This window comes from Symphalangus syndactylus, chromosome 2 (genome assembly GCF_028878055.3).
Source record: "Symphalangus syndactylus isolate Jambi chromosome 2, NHGRI_mSymSyn1-v2.1_pri, whole genome shotgun sequence".
Taxonomy (NCBI): Eukaryota; Metazoa; Chordata; class Mammalia; order Primates; family Hylobatidae; genus Symphalangus; species Symphalangus syndactylus.
The window spans coordinates 123,683,268-123,696,644 of NC_072424.2; the positions used below are offsets into that span (position 1 = coordinate 123,683,268).

At 36.0% G+C, this 13,377-nt stretch overlaps 1 protein-coding gene across 9 annotated transcripts in view; it reads right to left on the minus strand.

Annotated features, from left to right (window-relative positions):
• SHPRH (SNF2 histone linker PHD RING helicase) overlaps window positions 1–13,377 on the minus strand; it is an 86,697-nt gene that overhangs the window by 18,881 nt on the left and 54,439 nt on the right. The window lies entirely within an intron of this gene.

Genomic DNA, 13,377 nt, shown 5'->3' on the forward strand with positions numbered 1-13,377 from the left:
TAAATAACATGCTCTTGAACATTTATTGGGTCAATGAAGCAATTAAAAGGAAAAATTAAAAATATCTTGAGACAAATGAAAATGGAAATACAACATAACAAAAGGTATGAGAATTCAGCAAAAGCAGTTCTAATAATGAAGCTTATAGAAATAAACAACTACATAAAAAAAGAGAAATGTTCCAAATAAACAACTAATGTTGCACCACAAGGAACTGGAAAAAGAAGAGCAAAGTAAGCCGAAAGTCAGCAGAAGGAAGGATATAATAAAAATCAGAGCAGGAATAAATGAAATAGAGATCAGAAAAAAAAAATACAGAAAAGACTAATGAAATTCTTAGTTTGTTATTTGAAAACATAAACACAATGGACAACCCTTTAGGTAGACTAAGAAAAAATAAGAGTGAAATTAAAAAAATTATAAATGAAAGAAGAGACATCAAAACTGATACCACAGAAATACAGAGAATCATAAGAGACTTATGAACAACTATACACCAAGAAATCAGAAAATCTAGAAGAAATGGATAAATTTCCAGAAACATACAATCTACCAAGACTTAATCACAAAGAAACAGAAAATCTGAACAGATCAGTATGTAGTAAGGAGATTGAGTCAGTAATAAAAAGTCTCCCGTCAAAGAAAATAGGAACTAGTGGTTTCACTGGTAAAGTTAAACAATCATTTAAAGAAGAACTAATACCAATCTTTCTTGAACTTTTGTAAAAAACTGAAGAGAAAATATTCTTAATTCATTTTACAAGACCAGAAGTACTCTGATATCAAAGTCAGACAAGAACACTATAAGAAAAGAAAATTACAGGCCAGTGTCTCTGATGAAAACATGCAAAAATCCTCAACAAAATACTAGGAAGCCAAATTCCACAACACATTAAAAGGGATCACTCACCATGATCAACAGGGATTTATCTCTGGCATGCAAGGATGGTTTAACGTATGCAAACCAATAAATGTGATACACCACAGAATAAAGGAAAAAAAATGATCATCTCAATATATGCAGAAAAAATATCTGATAAAATTCAACATACTTTAATAAACTCTCAACAACTTAGGTATAGAAGGAATGTACCTCAACACAGTAAAGGCCATAAATGACAAGCCTAGCAGCTAGCATCATACTCAATGGTGAAAAGCTGAAAGCTTTTCCTTTAAGATCAGCAAAACACAAATGCCCACTCTTGCCACTGCTATTCAACATAGTATTGGAAGTCTTAGCTAGAGCAATTAGGCAAGGAAAAGAAATAAAAGGCATTCAAATTGCAAAGGAGGAAGTTAAAGTGTTTGCAGATGACATGATCTTATATATACAAAATCCTAAAGATTCCACCAAAAATCTGTTAAAAGAAATGAATTTAGTGAAGTTTCAGGATACAAACGAAATGCAAAAATCAGTAGCATTTCTATACCTAACAATCAATTATCCAAAAAGGACATCAAGAAAACATATTTTATAATGTCATAAAAAATGCTTAGGAGTAAATTTAATCAAGGTGAGAGATCTGTACACTGAAAACTATGAAACATTAATAAAAAAATTAAAGAGAACACAAATGGAAAGACATATGTTCATGAACTGAATAGTTACATAAATATTAACTAACACAATCTATAGATTCAATGCAATCCCTATTAAAATTCTGATGACATTTTTCACAGAAATAGTGCTATGATTTGAGTTTGTCCTCAGCAATACTCATGCTGAAATTTGATACCCAGCATGGAGGTTTTGGGAGGTGGGTCCTAGTAGCAGGTGTTTTGAGTCATGGGGGTGATCCTTCATGAATGACTTGGTGCCACTCTCTTGGTAGTGAGTAAATTCTCTCTTGTGCAAGATGAATTGGCTCCTGTGAGGGCAGGCTGTTATAACGTCTTCCTCCTTTTTGTTGCTCTCTCTTTGTACCTGTCTACTACCCCTATGACCTCCGCCATGTTATCATGCAACAAGGAAGCCCTCACCAGAAGGGCCATCACCTTGAACTTCCCTGCCTAAAGAAAAAGGAATTAAATAATCCTCTTTTCTTTTTCTTTTTGAGACAGGGTCTTGTGCTGTTGCCCTGGTTGGAGTGCAGTGGTGTAATTACGGCTCACTGCAGCCCTGAACTCCTGGGCACAAGTGATCCTCTCACCTTAGTCTCCTGAGTAGCTGGGACTACAGGTGTGCACCACCACACCTGGCTACTTTTAATTATTTTTTTGGTAAAGATAGAGTCTTATTATGTTGCCCAGGCTGGTCTTGAACTCCTGGCCTCGAGTGACCCTCCTGCCTTGGCCTCCCAAGGCACTGAGATTATAGGCTTGAGTCACTGCATCTGGCCATAACTCCTTTTATTTATAAATTACCCAGTCTCAAATATTCTGTTATGTCAACATAAAACAGACAAAGAAAAACAGAAAAAACAATTCTAAAACTCATATGGAACCACAAAAGACCTTGGATAACCAAAGCAATCTTGAGCAAGAAGCTAGAGATATCACACTCCCTGATTCTAAAACACATTATAAAACTACAGTAATAAAAGTAGTATGCTACTGAAATAAAAACAGACATACAGACCAATGGAACAGGAGAGAAAGCCCAGAAATAAACCCACACATACACAGTCAACCAATCTTTAACAAAGATAAGAAGATCACACAATGGGGAAAAAACAGTCTCTTCAATAAACTGTGCTGAAAGAACTAGTTATCCACATGCAAAAGAATAAAACCGGACCCTTATCTCACCGCATATACAAAAATCATCTCAAAATGGATTAAAGACTTAAATATAAGACCCAAAACTACAAAGTACTTGACAATGATCTTGGTAAAGACTTTTTGGATATGACCCAAAAAACATGGGCAAGAAAAGCAAAAAGATAAATAGGATTGCATTAAAGTAACAAGCTTCTGCACAGCAAAGGAAATAATCAACAAAGACAATCTACAGCAAAGAAGAAAATATCTGCATACCACACATGTGATAAGGAGTTATTATCCAAAATATACCAGAACTCAAACAACTCAACAGCAAGAAAACAACCTGAGTAAAAAGTGGGCAAAGGACCTGAAAAGATATTACTCAAAAGAAGACATACAAATAGGTAACAGGTATAGGAAAAGGTGCTCAACGACCCTAATCATCAGGGAAATACAAATTAAAACCACTCTGAGATACACCACCTCATTCCTGTTAGAATGACTATTATAAAAAAGACAAGAGATAAGTATTGGTGAGAAGGTGGAGGAAAAGGAAACCCTTGTACACTATTGGTGGGAATACAAATTAGTAGAGCCATTTTGGAAAATAGTAAAGAGGTTTCTCAATACATTAAAAATAGAACTACCACACAATCCAGCAGTTCTATTTCTGGGTATATATCCAGGGGAAATTAAATCAGCATGTGGAAGAGATATCTGCAATCTCAAGTTAATTTCAGCATTATTCACAGTAGCCAAGATATGGAATCAATGTAAGTGTCCATCCACTGATGAATAAATTTTAAAACAGGTTATATATACACCATGGAATATGTTTTTACCTGACAGTAAATCAATCCTGTCAGGTGAGATAACATCTATGTACCTGAAAGACGCTATGCTAACCTGAAATAAGCCAGGCACAGAAAAGACAGATACTGCATGATCTCACTTATATGTGACATCTAAAAACATCTAACTCACAGAAGCAGAGAGCAGAATGGTGGTTACCAGAGGCTGGAGTTTGTGGGGGAAGGGAGTGGGTTAAATGGTACAAAGTTTTAGTTAGAAGGAACAGATCTAAAGATCTATTATACATCATGGTGACTACAGTACATAATAATGTATTGTATACTGTTGTCCCTCGGTATCCATGGGGAGTTCTAGGATCCCCATTGGATATCAAGATCTGCAGATGCTAAGTGCCTTACATAAAATGATAGTATTTACATATAGCCTACACACACCCTTCTGTATGCTTTAAAATCATCTCTGTATTACTTATAATATTTAATACAATATAAATCTTATGTAAATTATTATAGTATCTTAAAAAATTTTTTTAAAATATGTGGTATTGTGATTTTTTATTGTTGCTGGGTTTTTCTTGAATATTTTTTATCCGTGGTTAACTGAATCTGCTGATGCAGAATCTGCAAATGTGGGGGGCCAACTATACTTGAAAACTGCTAAGAAGGCAGATTTTAAATGTTCTTATCACAAAAATTGGTTAAGTATGTGAAGTGATGGATATGTTAATTAGCTTGATTCAATCCTTCCATAATATCTACATATATTAAAACATCATGTTGTATACTACCATAAATATATACAATATTTCATTTGACAGTTAACAAAGAACCATATGAGGAACTGGATATACAAAGATGAAAAAATACACTCCCTTGTCTCCAAATACATAACACTCTAATGCGTGTTACAGAATATGGAGAAAAACATAAAAGGATGGTTTATCTGCTGGTTTGGCAATTGAAATGAATGTTTTATACTGCCTTAATGAGCACTACATACATTCTACTGCTCTTTTTCATGTTTCTTCTATCTTAAATATGTAAATAAACTTGGGTTCAAATCTGCCAGCTTCTGAGAAGACTATTCAATGTGGTTACTGCTATAGAAAGCAAATATTCACATTGTTAAAAAGAGATAAGATTAAAACAGGAAAAAGGGAATGGGTTACATATAGGCAAGGCTGCTTGCAAAAAAGCAAAAAAGTAACAAAAGGAAATGTGGATACCAATCTATTCCTGTGTAAGTTGTTAACACAGTATGAACATTCTCAAGACGGGTAAACTGGTAGCCTCAGGCAAACTCATTATTTAGCTACAGCAGTAAACAGATGCAAAGTTAAGCTGGAATGTTACGCATTAGGGAAGAGTGTACATGGGAACAGAAATCCCATAAAACTGCTAGATAATCTCTTACTATATCAGGTTGATAAAGTTGTACTTAACTACAAGCACCTCTGTCCTCTTCTGACATTACTGTCCCTTTCCTTACTCCCATCCTTTCTCCTTAGTCTCTTCAGCACACACACACACCCTAATCCTAACTTTGTGCTTAATGCTTGGTTTTCCTTCATGCTTCTGAAACATTAGTGACCAAGGTCCAGTTTTGGAGTAACGACACAGCTTCTGTCCTTTACCCTCACTGACTATATCTTTGTCATTCTTCTCTCCAAGGCACTAATTCTCTCTAAGGTCAACTAGAGAACTCGGATGGGAGACATACAAAGTGTTCCCAGTCAGGGCAAGGCTGTTATCTCTCCTGGTTTTCTACTCAAGGCACAAAGTCAGCAGCCAGGAGAATTAAAATATTTAAAAATAAAGAAGTGAAGTAAAGTGAAGTCTTTCACTTTCTGGAAAATAAAGGACAAAGTTAAAAGCTCTAGAATTTGGGGCAGGAAGTCAACACACTGAAAAAATAGTAGAGACCCATTAGCACCAAAGGCCAATAAAGAATATTTCTAATGAAGTTTGGCCTGGAAGTCACTTAGTAACACAACTCAAGATCAGAAATGTCATGTGGCTTCTTATCTGCTCTAACAGGTGCCACTAACTTATTTTTATCACAGAGTTAAATCTGATTGGAATAAGGTGTTCTATAGTTGCAGCCTCCTGTTGTAAAATGTGGAGAACCTAAACTTTGAATTACAAGTTGTTAAATGTGTTAAAATGACAGAAAATTCAGTTTTGTTTCTTTGCCATATATTCGTAGACTGAAAAAAATTCTTCTAATAAAGCAACCAAGTAGCATCTGATCTAGATTTTAATCCTCTCCCCTCCAGAATGAGATGACCTATTTTACCAATGTAATTTCAGAGGGAGGAAGTGCTTTTCATGCACTGAAGACTTATTATTGGGGAAAAAAGAGGGCGCAATATTAATGGTAAAAATCTGAGTATTGGTGTAGAAAGATACACTGTAGCTTGGCTTTAGACTATTCAATTGTTTACACAGACTATTCAATTGTTATCCATCCATGCATTCAAATACTTACTGAGTGCCTATTATATGCCAGGTATTGTTCCAAATGCCTCATACAAAATAGTGAATAAAACAACATCCCTACCTCATGAACAAGTCCTCTACCTTTTAATGGAGTTTACACTCAACAAATGATTTTTTCATAAAGATAAGTTTTAGTTTATATCTTAGAAGTCACTACTCTGTGTTCAATTTATTGCAAGCTATGGCTAACTTTAACATGAGGCTAACAGTTCAGAATTACAAGTATTAACTTGGCCAGTGAACAGAAATAGAAATGGTATTTTTTTTTTGCAATTATATTTAGTCATGACATATTTTAACAAAAAATATACAACTGCATTCCAAATTTACCAGTTAATGTTCCTGTTATATAAAACTTACATAAGAATATTTAGATAAATATATTTAAATATAATCACTTCTGGATTATACTTACCAAATTATTTTATTCCTATTTTAAACTCAGAATTTCATAATCAGTTTTTTTCCACTCAGATGTTTATTTTAATTATATTTTAAAAGTGTAAGACAGATGTCACAAATGATCTTTAAATTAACTGAACAAAAATTCAAATAAAAAAAAAATAGAATTCCACATGTAGAATTCTACACATAGTATGGCTAGGCTTCCTCTTGAGTTGGAATGTAGAAATACAGAGTTTTTTTCTCTACAAAAAGGCTGTATAAGATATCTCTATTATTAAGAGATTTGCTTGCTAAAAACGCAGATTTCTGGACCACATCCCAGGTCTAATGAGTCAAAGTTTATGGAGGTAGAGCCCGAACAAAAATATTTATTTTAAAAAGCAGGCCAGTTGATGGTAAGATACTTAACAGTTTGACAAAAAAAGCAATTGTGTAGCATGTGGTGGGTGGGAAGGGTACTGTATTGCTGTCACTATATCTATGTAGTGGCTGTATCTATTTTCTCCCGGACAGAAATTTCTTATTATCTAAGACTCTTGTTCAGTATAGGGTGAGGGTTTCCACTGGTAAAATGCTTTGTATAAAACCTAGCCAAATGTAAGACACAGGGAACAAGACATGTGGGCCATATGTTCTGCCAGGAGGCCTACTTCACCATCCAAAATGCCTGGCAGTTGTCAGAACTTGCAAGGGGAATTTTGTTTACTTTGTGAGATGCCCAGTAGGTTCCAAAGGTCATTTAGGAATACTGTCACACTGTTGCTAGGGAAGAAATGGTTTTCAACTTAAGTGCATCCACCAAACAGGACATTTGTGATCCCAGTATTCATTTCGTATCTATGGTCAATCAACAGCATTCCTTACATTGTAAAATCTCTTATTTCCAAGAAATACTACTTAAAAATGTCTACTACTAATAAATAATAGTTTTATGTTTTCCAAATATCTTTTATCCACAAAAAAGCTATATGATTAAGCATTATGTATGATATATGGTTTGCTATGTCTGAGAATCTTGACATAAATACAGTGAAATAACCATTTCAGAAATAAATTTTATATTTCAGATAATATAAACACTTCAATTAAATAAAAAATTGTCAGTATTGTTTGTTAAAGATCAGGGATTTGATAATCAACAGTAATATAAAGAAAAAAACTAGGTTTAGAAATAACTGGAACTAGTAGTTCTAAAATTTGAAAATAATGCCTTAATTATTTACACAGAGCCATCTTAATTTACATACAAATCCAAAATAGGCAATATGATCATTTATGTGGAAGTTTCAAAGAGTCACAAGAGAGGGGTGAAGTCTCAGAATACAATAAGCTGATGTTTCAAGGAGGAAGTGACAGACAGCAGGGCAGAAGTGTGACAGACAGCAGGGCAGAAGTGTGACAGAAGTCAGAAGAAGAGACAGGAAGCACAAGGCAAATGTGGCAGACACAAATGGTAACAGAAAAAGCAGTGAAGAGCCAACCTAAACGTGGCGTGAAGCAATGTGAGGACGTCGAGGAGGGATAAAATTTGCCCACACAATGGTACAATATTCAGTCTTATGTTTAAGAAAAGGAAATGTAATTACATGTGCATCTATGATAAAAAGGGAAATTAGTAAATTCTATAATCTTAATTTTTTTTAAAGATGCTTCAGTTAATTCACGTGTTCATCAATACCCATGAAAGACAGTGAGAAGTGAGAGCACAATAAACAGTATTTATACACTGATATCCCTGCTCCAACAGCACAGCACACGTAACTGTGCCAATCTCTATCTTGGGTGTCTAGGAAAGCTGCCATTAAAAGAACAGGTGTTTGGATTTGATGGGCTCAATGACTCAGTTTCATAGAGGCTGTGCTGTTTACCGGTAGCTAGAGCAATCACTTCCTTAACCTCTCTGCACAAAACCTGACACAGCAGTTCTTTCTTATGCCAGTTCCTTGTACTGTGATGCATGCTGTCACCTAACGGTGAGCCACCTCTTCTTAGCCACAAAGGCCATCTGTGGCCCTTGAGATGCTGTGGCCAGAGGAAGAGAAAGAAGAGAAAAAAGGAAGGGCTAAGAAAGACTATGGGAAGGAAAGGAGAAACTATAGGAGTGGGAAGAAATTGGGGAGAGAGGGACTGGGAAGCAGCATAGCTCCTAAGTATTGCAGGCAGGATAAAGAATAACTGTTAAATGCCTCAGGGCTGCACCGTAAGTCACCTACCTCTTCATTCAATAACTCTTTGGCATTTGCTTTAAAAATACAGTCCTCCCTCGGTGTCTGTGAGGAACTGACTGCTTCCAAAACCCTTGTGGATACCAACATCCCAGGATGCTCAAGGCACTTATATAAAATGTCATATTTGCATATAACATACACACATCCTCCTATATACTTTAAATCATCTCTAGATTACCTCATATAATCCTACACATCATTTCATTTGCGTGGATTCAATGTAAACTCAGCATGCTGCAAATTCAAGTTCTGCTCTTTAGAACTTCATGGAATTTTTCTTGTTCCAAATATTTTTGATCTATGGTTGGCTATATCCACAGATACACAGGGCTGACTGTAAAATGTATTCAGGGGATTCACAGATAGGGAACAGGACTAGATGATCCTTAGGTCATGATGCTCTCATCAGGTATCGTTGCCTGTTCTGTTATTCCCATACTGTCCTGCACTTCCTTCCTGCTTGTTTACCCTCTAATTTTTCTCCTTTCACTCCTCGATCTTTCACTGGCGCCCCCTGGAACTTGTATTTTTTGAAACAAATTGTTTCATATTTTCTACCTCTTGTAGAAATACTGCTCTTCACTTCCCTGCTCTAATTAGAACCTGGCTATCCTCTAAGCATACTGGTCTCTCAGCAGCCCTTTTGAGTGAAGGATGAGTGTTGCATTTGAGTGCTGGTCCACAAATGCAGGTTTCACAGCATTAGTTCTCATTTGTGTAACAACTTCCATTTTTTGAGCCTCCTGAAGCCCAGTTTTCCCAACTCTACCCTTTGCTATAATTTACTGAACTCTACCCTACATTCACTAAAGAACTTTGGTGCCTAATTTACTCTATACCTCAACTCTAGATACTACATACTGTCTGCCTGGACAGCTCATCCAAAATTCAGGTCTCATTGTTTCATCTTCTAGCATCTTTTCTTCTCTACCTCACTTGAGTCACCTACTTCTACAGTCACATCTGGCAGACCTGTCCTCTTTGGAATGACTATGATCTCCCATTCTCAGATAAGAACACCTATGCTTCTATCTTTTGTGCTCAATAGCCCAATTTATACCTGTTATTTGACTTCAATGAAACCTCTACTTTTTATACATCAACATTCTCTTTCTTTTCAAGAAACTTGTATTACAAATTATCCTTTCTCTTACATCTTCAGTCTATCCTTTTTTCACTGGAGACTAAACATGCTCAAGAATCTTTTGTCTTAAACAAAACAACAACAAAAAAGTGATGTCTTTCTGTTTTCATATCTTCTGGTTACAATTCTGATTCTATCTCACAGTTAAATTTATGAAACAGTTGGGCATTTTTTCTACTTGTTGACTTCCTGCTCATCCCTCAATCCCTCCCAATCTGCTTTCTGCCTCTAAATTTGTATTAAAAGAGCTCCTTCTAAAGTCATCAGTGACCTCATTAGACAAATTAGTCCACATTGTAGTTGATCCACCTTCAGCACTACTGCCTCTTCACCGAAGCAGAGCGTCCCTGTGGTCTTTGTTGCCAGCGTACCCCCCTGGATTGCCTGTCCCTAGTTGCTCCTTCTCATTTTCCAGCCCTCCCAACTTGATTCAATCTTTTAAAGTTATGGACTTCATAGGACTCAATCTGAAGCAAACGTTTCTATTAGTGACTCTGAATTTTGTATCTCTAGCTCCACATATCAATACTTTTCTGGATAGTTCTACTTGGATGTCTTAGGCACCTTAAATATGATATGTCTAAATGTATTCCTCTTCCAAATACCTCGTATCATTAGCTATACCATTACTCACCTGCTTACTCACATCAGAAACCAGGGGTGATCTATGAAATTTCCTTCACTAATGCTGCCAACATTCTCTAACTTTACTCTAAACATCTCTAAAATATACCCACTTCTCTCCATTTCTACTGCCATCAGCCAAATCAAAGCCACCATTACTCCTGTTGTAGCCTCCTAAACTGCTCTCACCAAATTTCTTCTGCTCTATTCTGTTCCTCATCATCTGTTCTCCAAACAAATCTTTTTGAAATCCAAATGTGATCGTGATACATCCCTGCTTATAATATTTAATGGCTTTCTCCTTAAATAAATAAAATTCTCAAATCTTCAGGTGGCCCTTCAACATCTGGTCCCCCAGTTAGGTCTCCAGGCTCATTCAACTGCATTCTCCTTCTTGCTTTCTACACTTCAGCCACTCAGATCCATTTGAGTCCTTGTCTTGGGCTTTTCCATGCACTGCTCTCTTCTGGTTTTCTTTTTCTCTGTCTAGGAGCCAACCTATTCTCTCCTCAGGCTGACTAATCCATCATTCATCCTTTAGATACCTGCTTGTCATTCCCTCAGAGACTTCAGGTTTTTCCTTTTTTTCCTTTAAAAAAAAAAAAAACAACAAAAAAGGGATACATGTACAGAATATGCAGGTTTGTTACACAGGTATCCATGTGCCATGGTGGTTTGCTGCACCTGTTTATCTGCCCTCTTAGTTCCCTCTCCTCACTCCCCTGCCCCAACAAGCCCTGGTGTGTGTTGTTCTCCTCTTTGTGTCCATGTGTTCTCAGTGTTCAACTCCCACTTATGAGTGAGAACATGTGGTGTTTGGTTTTTTGTTCCTGTGTTAGTTTGCTGAGGATGATGGCTTTCAGCTTCATCCATGTCCCTGCAAAGGACATGATCTCATTCTTTTTATGGCTGCATAGTATTACATGGTGCATATGTACTATATTTTCTTTATCTAGTCTATCATTGATGGGCATTTGGATTGGTTTCATGTATTTGTTATTGTAAATAGTGCTGCAATAAACATTTGTGTGTATATGTCTTTATAGCAGAATGATTTATATTCCTTTGGGTATACATGCAGTAAAGGGATTGCTGGGTCATATGGGATTTCTGGTTCTAGATCCTTGAGGAATTGCCATACTGTCTTCCACAATGGTCGAACTAATTTATATTCCCACCAACAGTGTAAAAACGTTCCTATTTCTTCACAGGCTTGCCAGCATCTATTATTTCTTGACTTTTTAATAATCGCCATTCTGACTGGTGTGAGATGTTATCTCATTGTGGTTCTGATTTGCATTTCTCTGATGATCAGTGATGTTGAACTTTTTTTCATGTTTGTTGGCCATGTAAATATCTTCTTTTGAGAAGTGTCTGTTCATATCCTTTGCCCAATTTTTGATGGGGTTGATTTTTTCTTATAAATATGTTCACATTCCTTGTAAATTCTGGATATTAGACCTGTCAGATGGGTCGATTGCAAAAATTTTCTGCTGTTCTGTAGGTTGCCTGTTTACTGATGATAATTTCTTTTGCTCTGCAGAAGCTCTTTAGTTTAATTAGATTTCCTTTGTCAATTCTGGCTTTTGTTGCAGTTGTTTTTGGTGTCTTTGTCATGAAGTCTTTGTCCATGCCTATGTCCTGAATGGTACTGCCTAGGTTTTCTTCTTGGATTTTTATGGTTTTGGGTTTTACATTTAAGTCTTTAATCTATCTTGAGTTAATTTTTTTGTAAGGTGTAAGGAAGGGGTCCAGTTTCAGTTTTCTGCATATGGCTAGCCAGTTTTCCCAGCCCCATTTACCCAACAGGATCCTTTCCCCATTGCTTGTTTTTGTCGGGTCTGTCAAAGATCAGTTGTAGATGTGTGCTATTATTTCTGAGGTCTCTGTTTTGCTCCATTGGCCTGCATGTCTGTTTTGGTACCATTGTTTTGGTTACTGTAGCCTTGTAGTATAGTTTGAAATCAGGTAGCATGATGCCTCCAGCTTTGTTCTTTTGTAGTGCTTATCACAATTATAACACATTAATTATTTGTTAACATCTGTGCTTCTTGCCCCAACTCAAAACTCCTTCACCAATCTCCACAAGAGTAGTAACCATATCTGTTTTATTTATGTGTATGCTGTGTCTATGAGGCCTAGCACACCGCCTGTGTGCTAGTACATGTCCAATATATACATGTGGAATGAATGGATGAATGCTTATTCTAACTGTGGAATGCTGTTTATCCCAACAGATTAAAGAGCAATATGATTGATATTTTCAGGTTTTACTCAAATAACAGTGAAACAAGAGCAATTAAAAGTTTTTTAATGCAGCTACAGTTTTCTTGGGAGAAGGGTACCATAATAACTGCTTAACTACTGGTAGTGAATTTCAACTTGCAGCTGATTCTACTTAAAAAACACATTACTTAAAAGTGAGGAGTATCAAAAACTCAGAAGGAATAAAGAATACTTCATCTTGCTTTAAGAGTCAACCCCATCATTCTCTAAGCCTCATTCTCTAACTATTCCTTAAAGCCCACATTTGCTACTAAATTTAGATACTGATGTGTCCTTTGTTCAAGTTTGGTTAGAAAAAAAAATATTAAAAAAGCATAGTTAAGGAAAAGAAAGAAGAAAATAGTCTTGGTTTTTTTATTAAATAACGCTTAAAAGCAGTAAATCCAATTACAGATCCAGTCTGGATATCACATTATAGTAATTTTCTTAAAATTCTGAAGCATGGAAAAAAATTAGGAAAATAAAGCCAAAATTTGGCTTTATCCTGGAATATCAATCCATGCTGTTTAAAAAGCACATTACCTCTTTCTTGTAGCTATCTTCATTAGCCAATTTATTTTATCCTTCTGTTTAGTTAGACACATCCTTTTTTCCTTACATTCGGGGATGAGTAAAAGAAAGAGGAAAACTCTTTCTTTAAATAAATCTCTAATGTAACCAGACCTCTATCTACTTG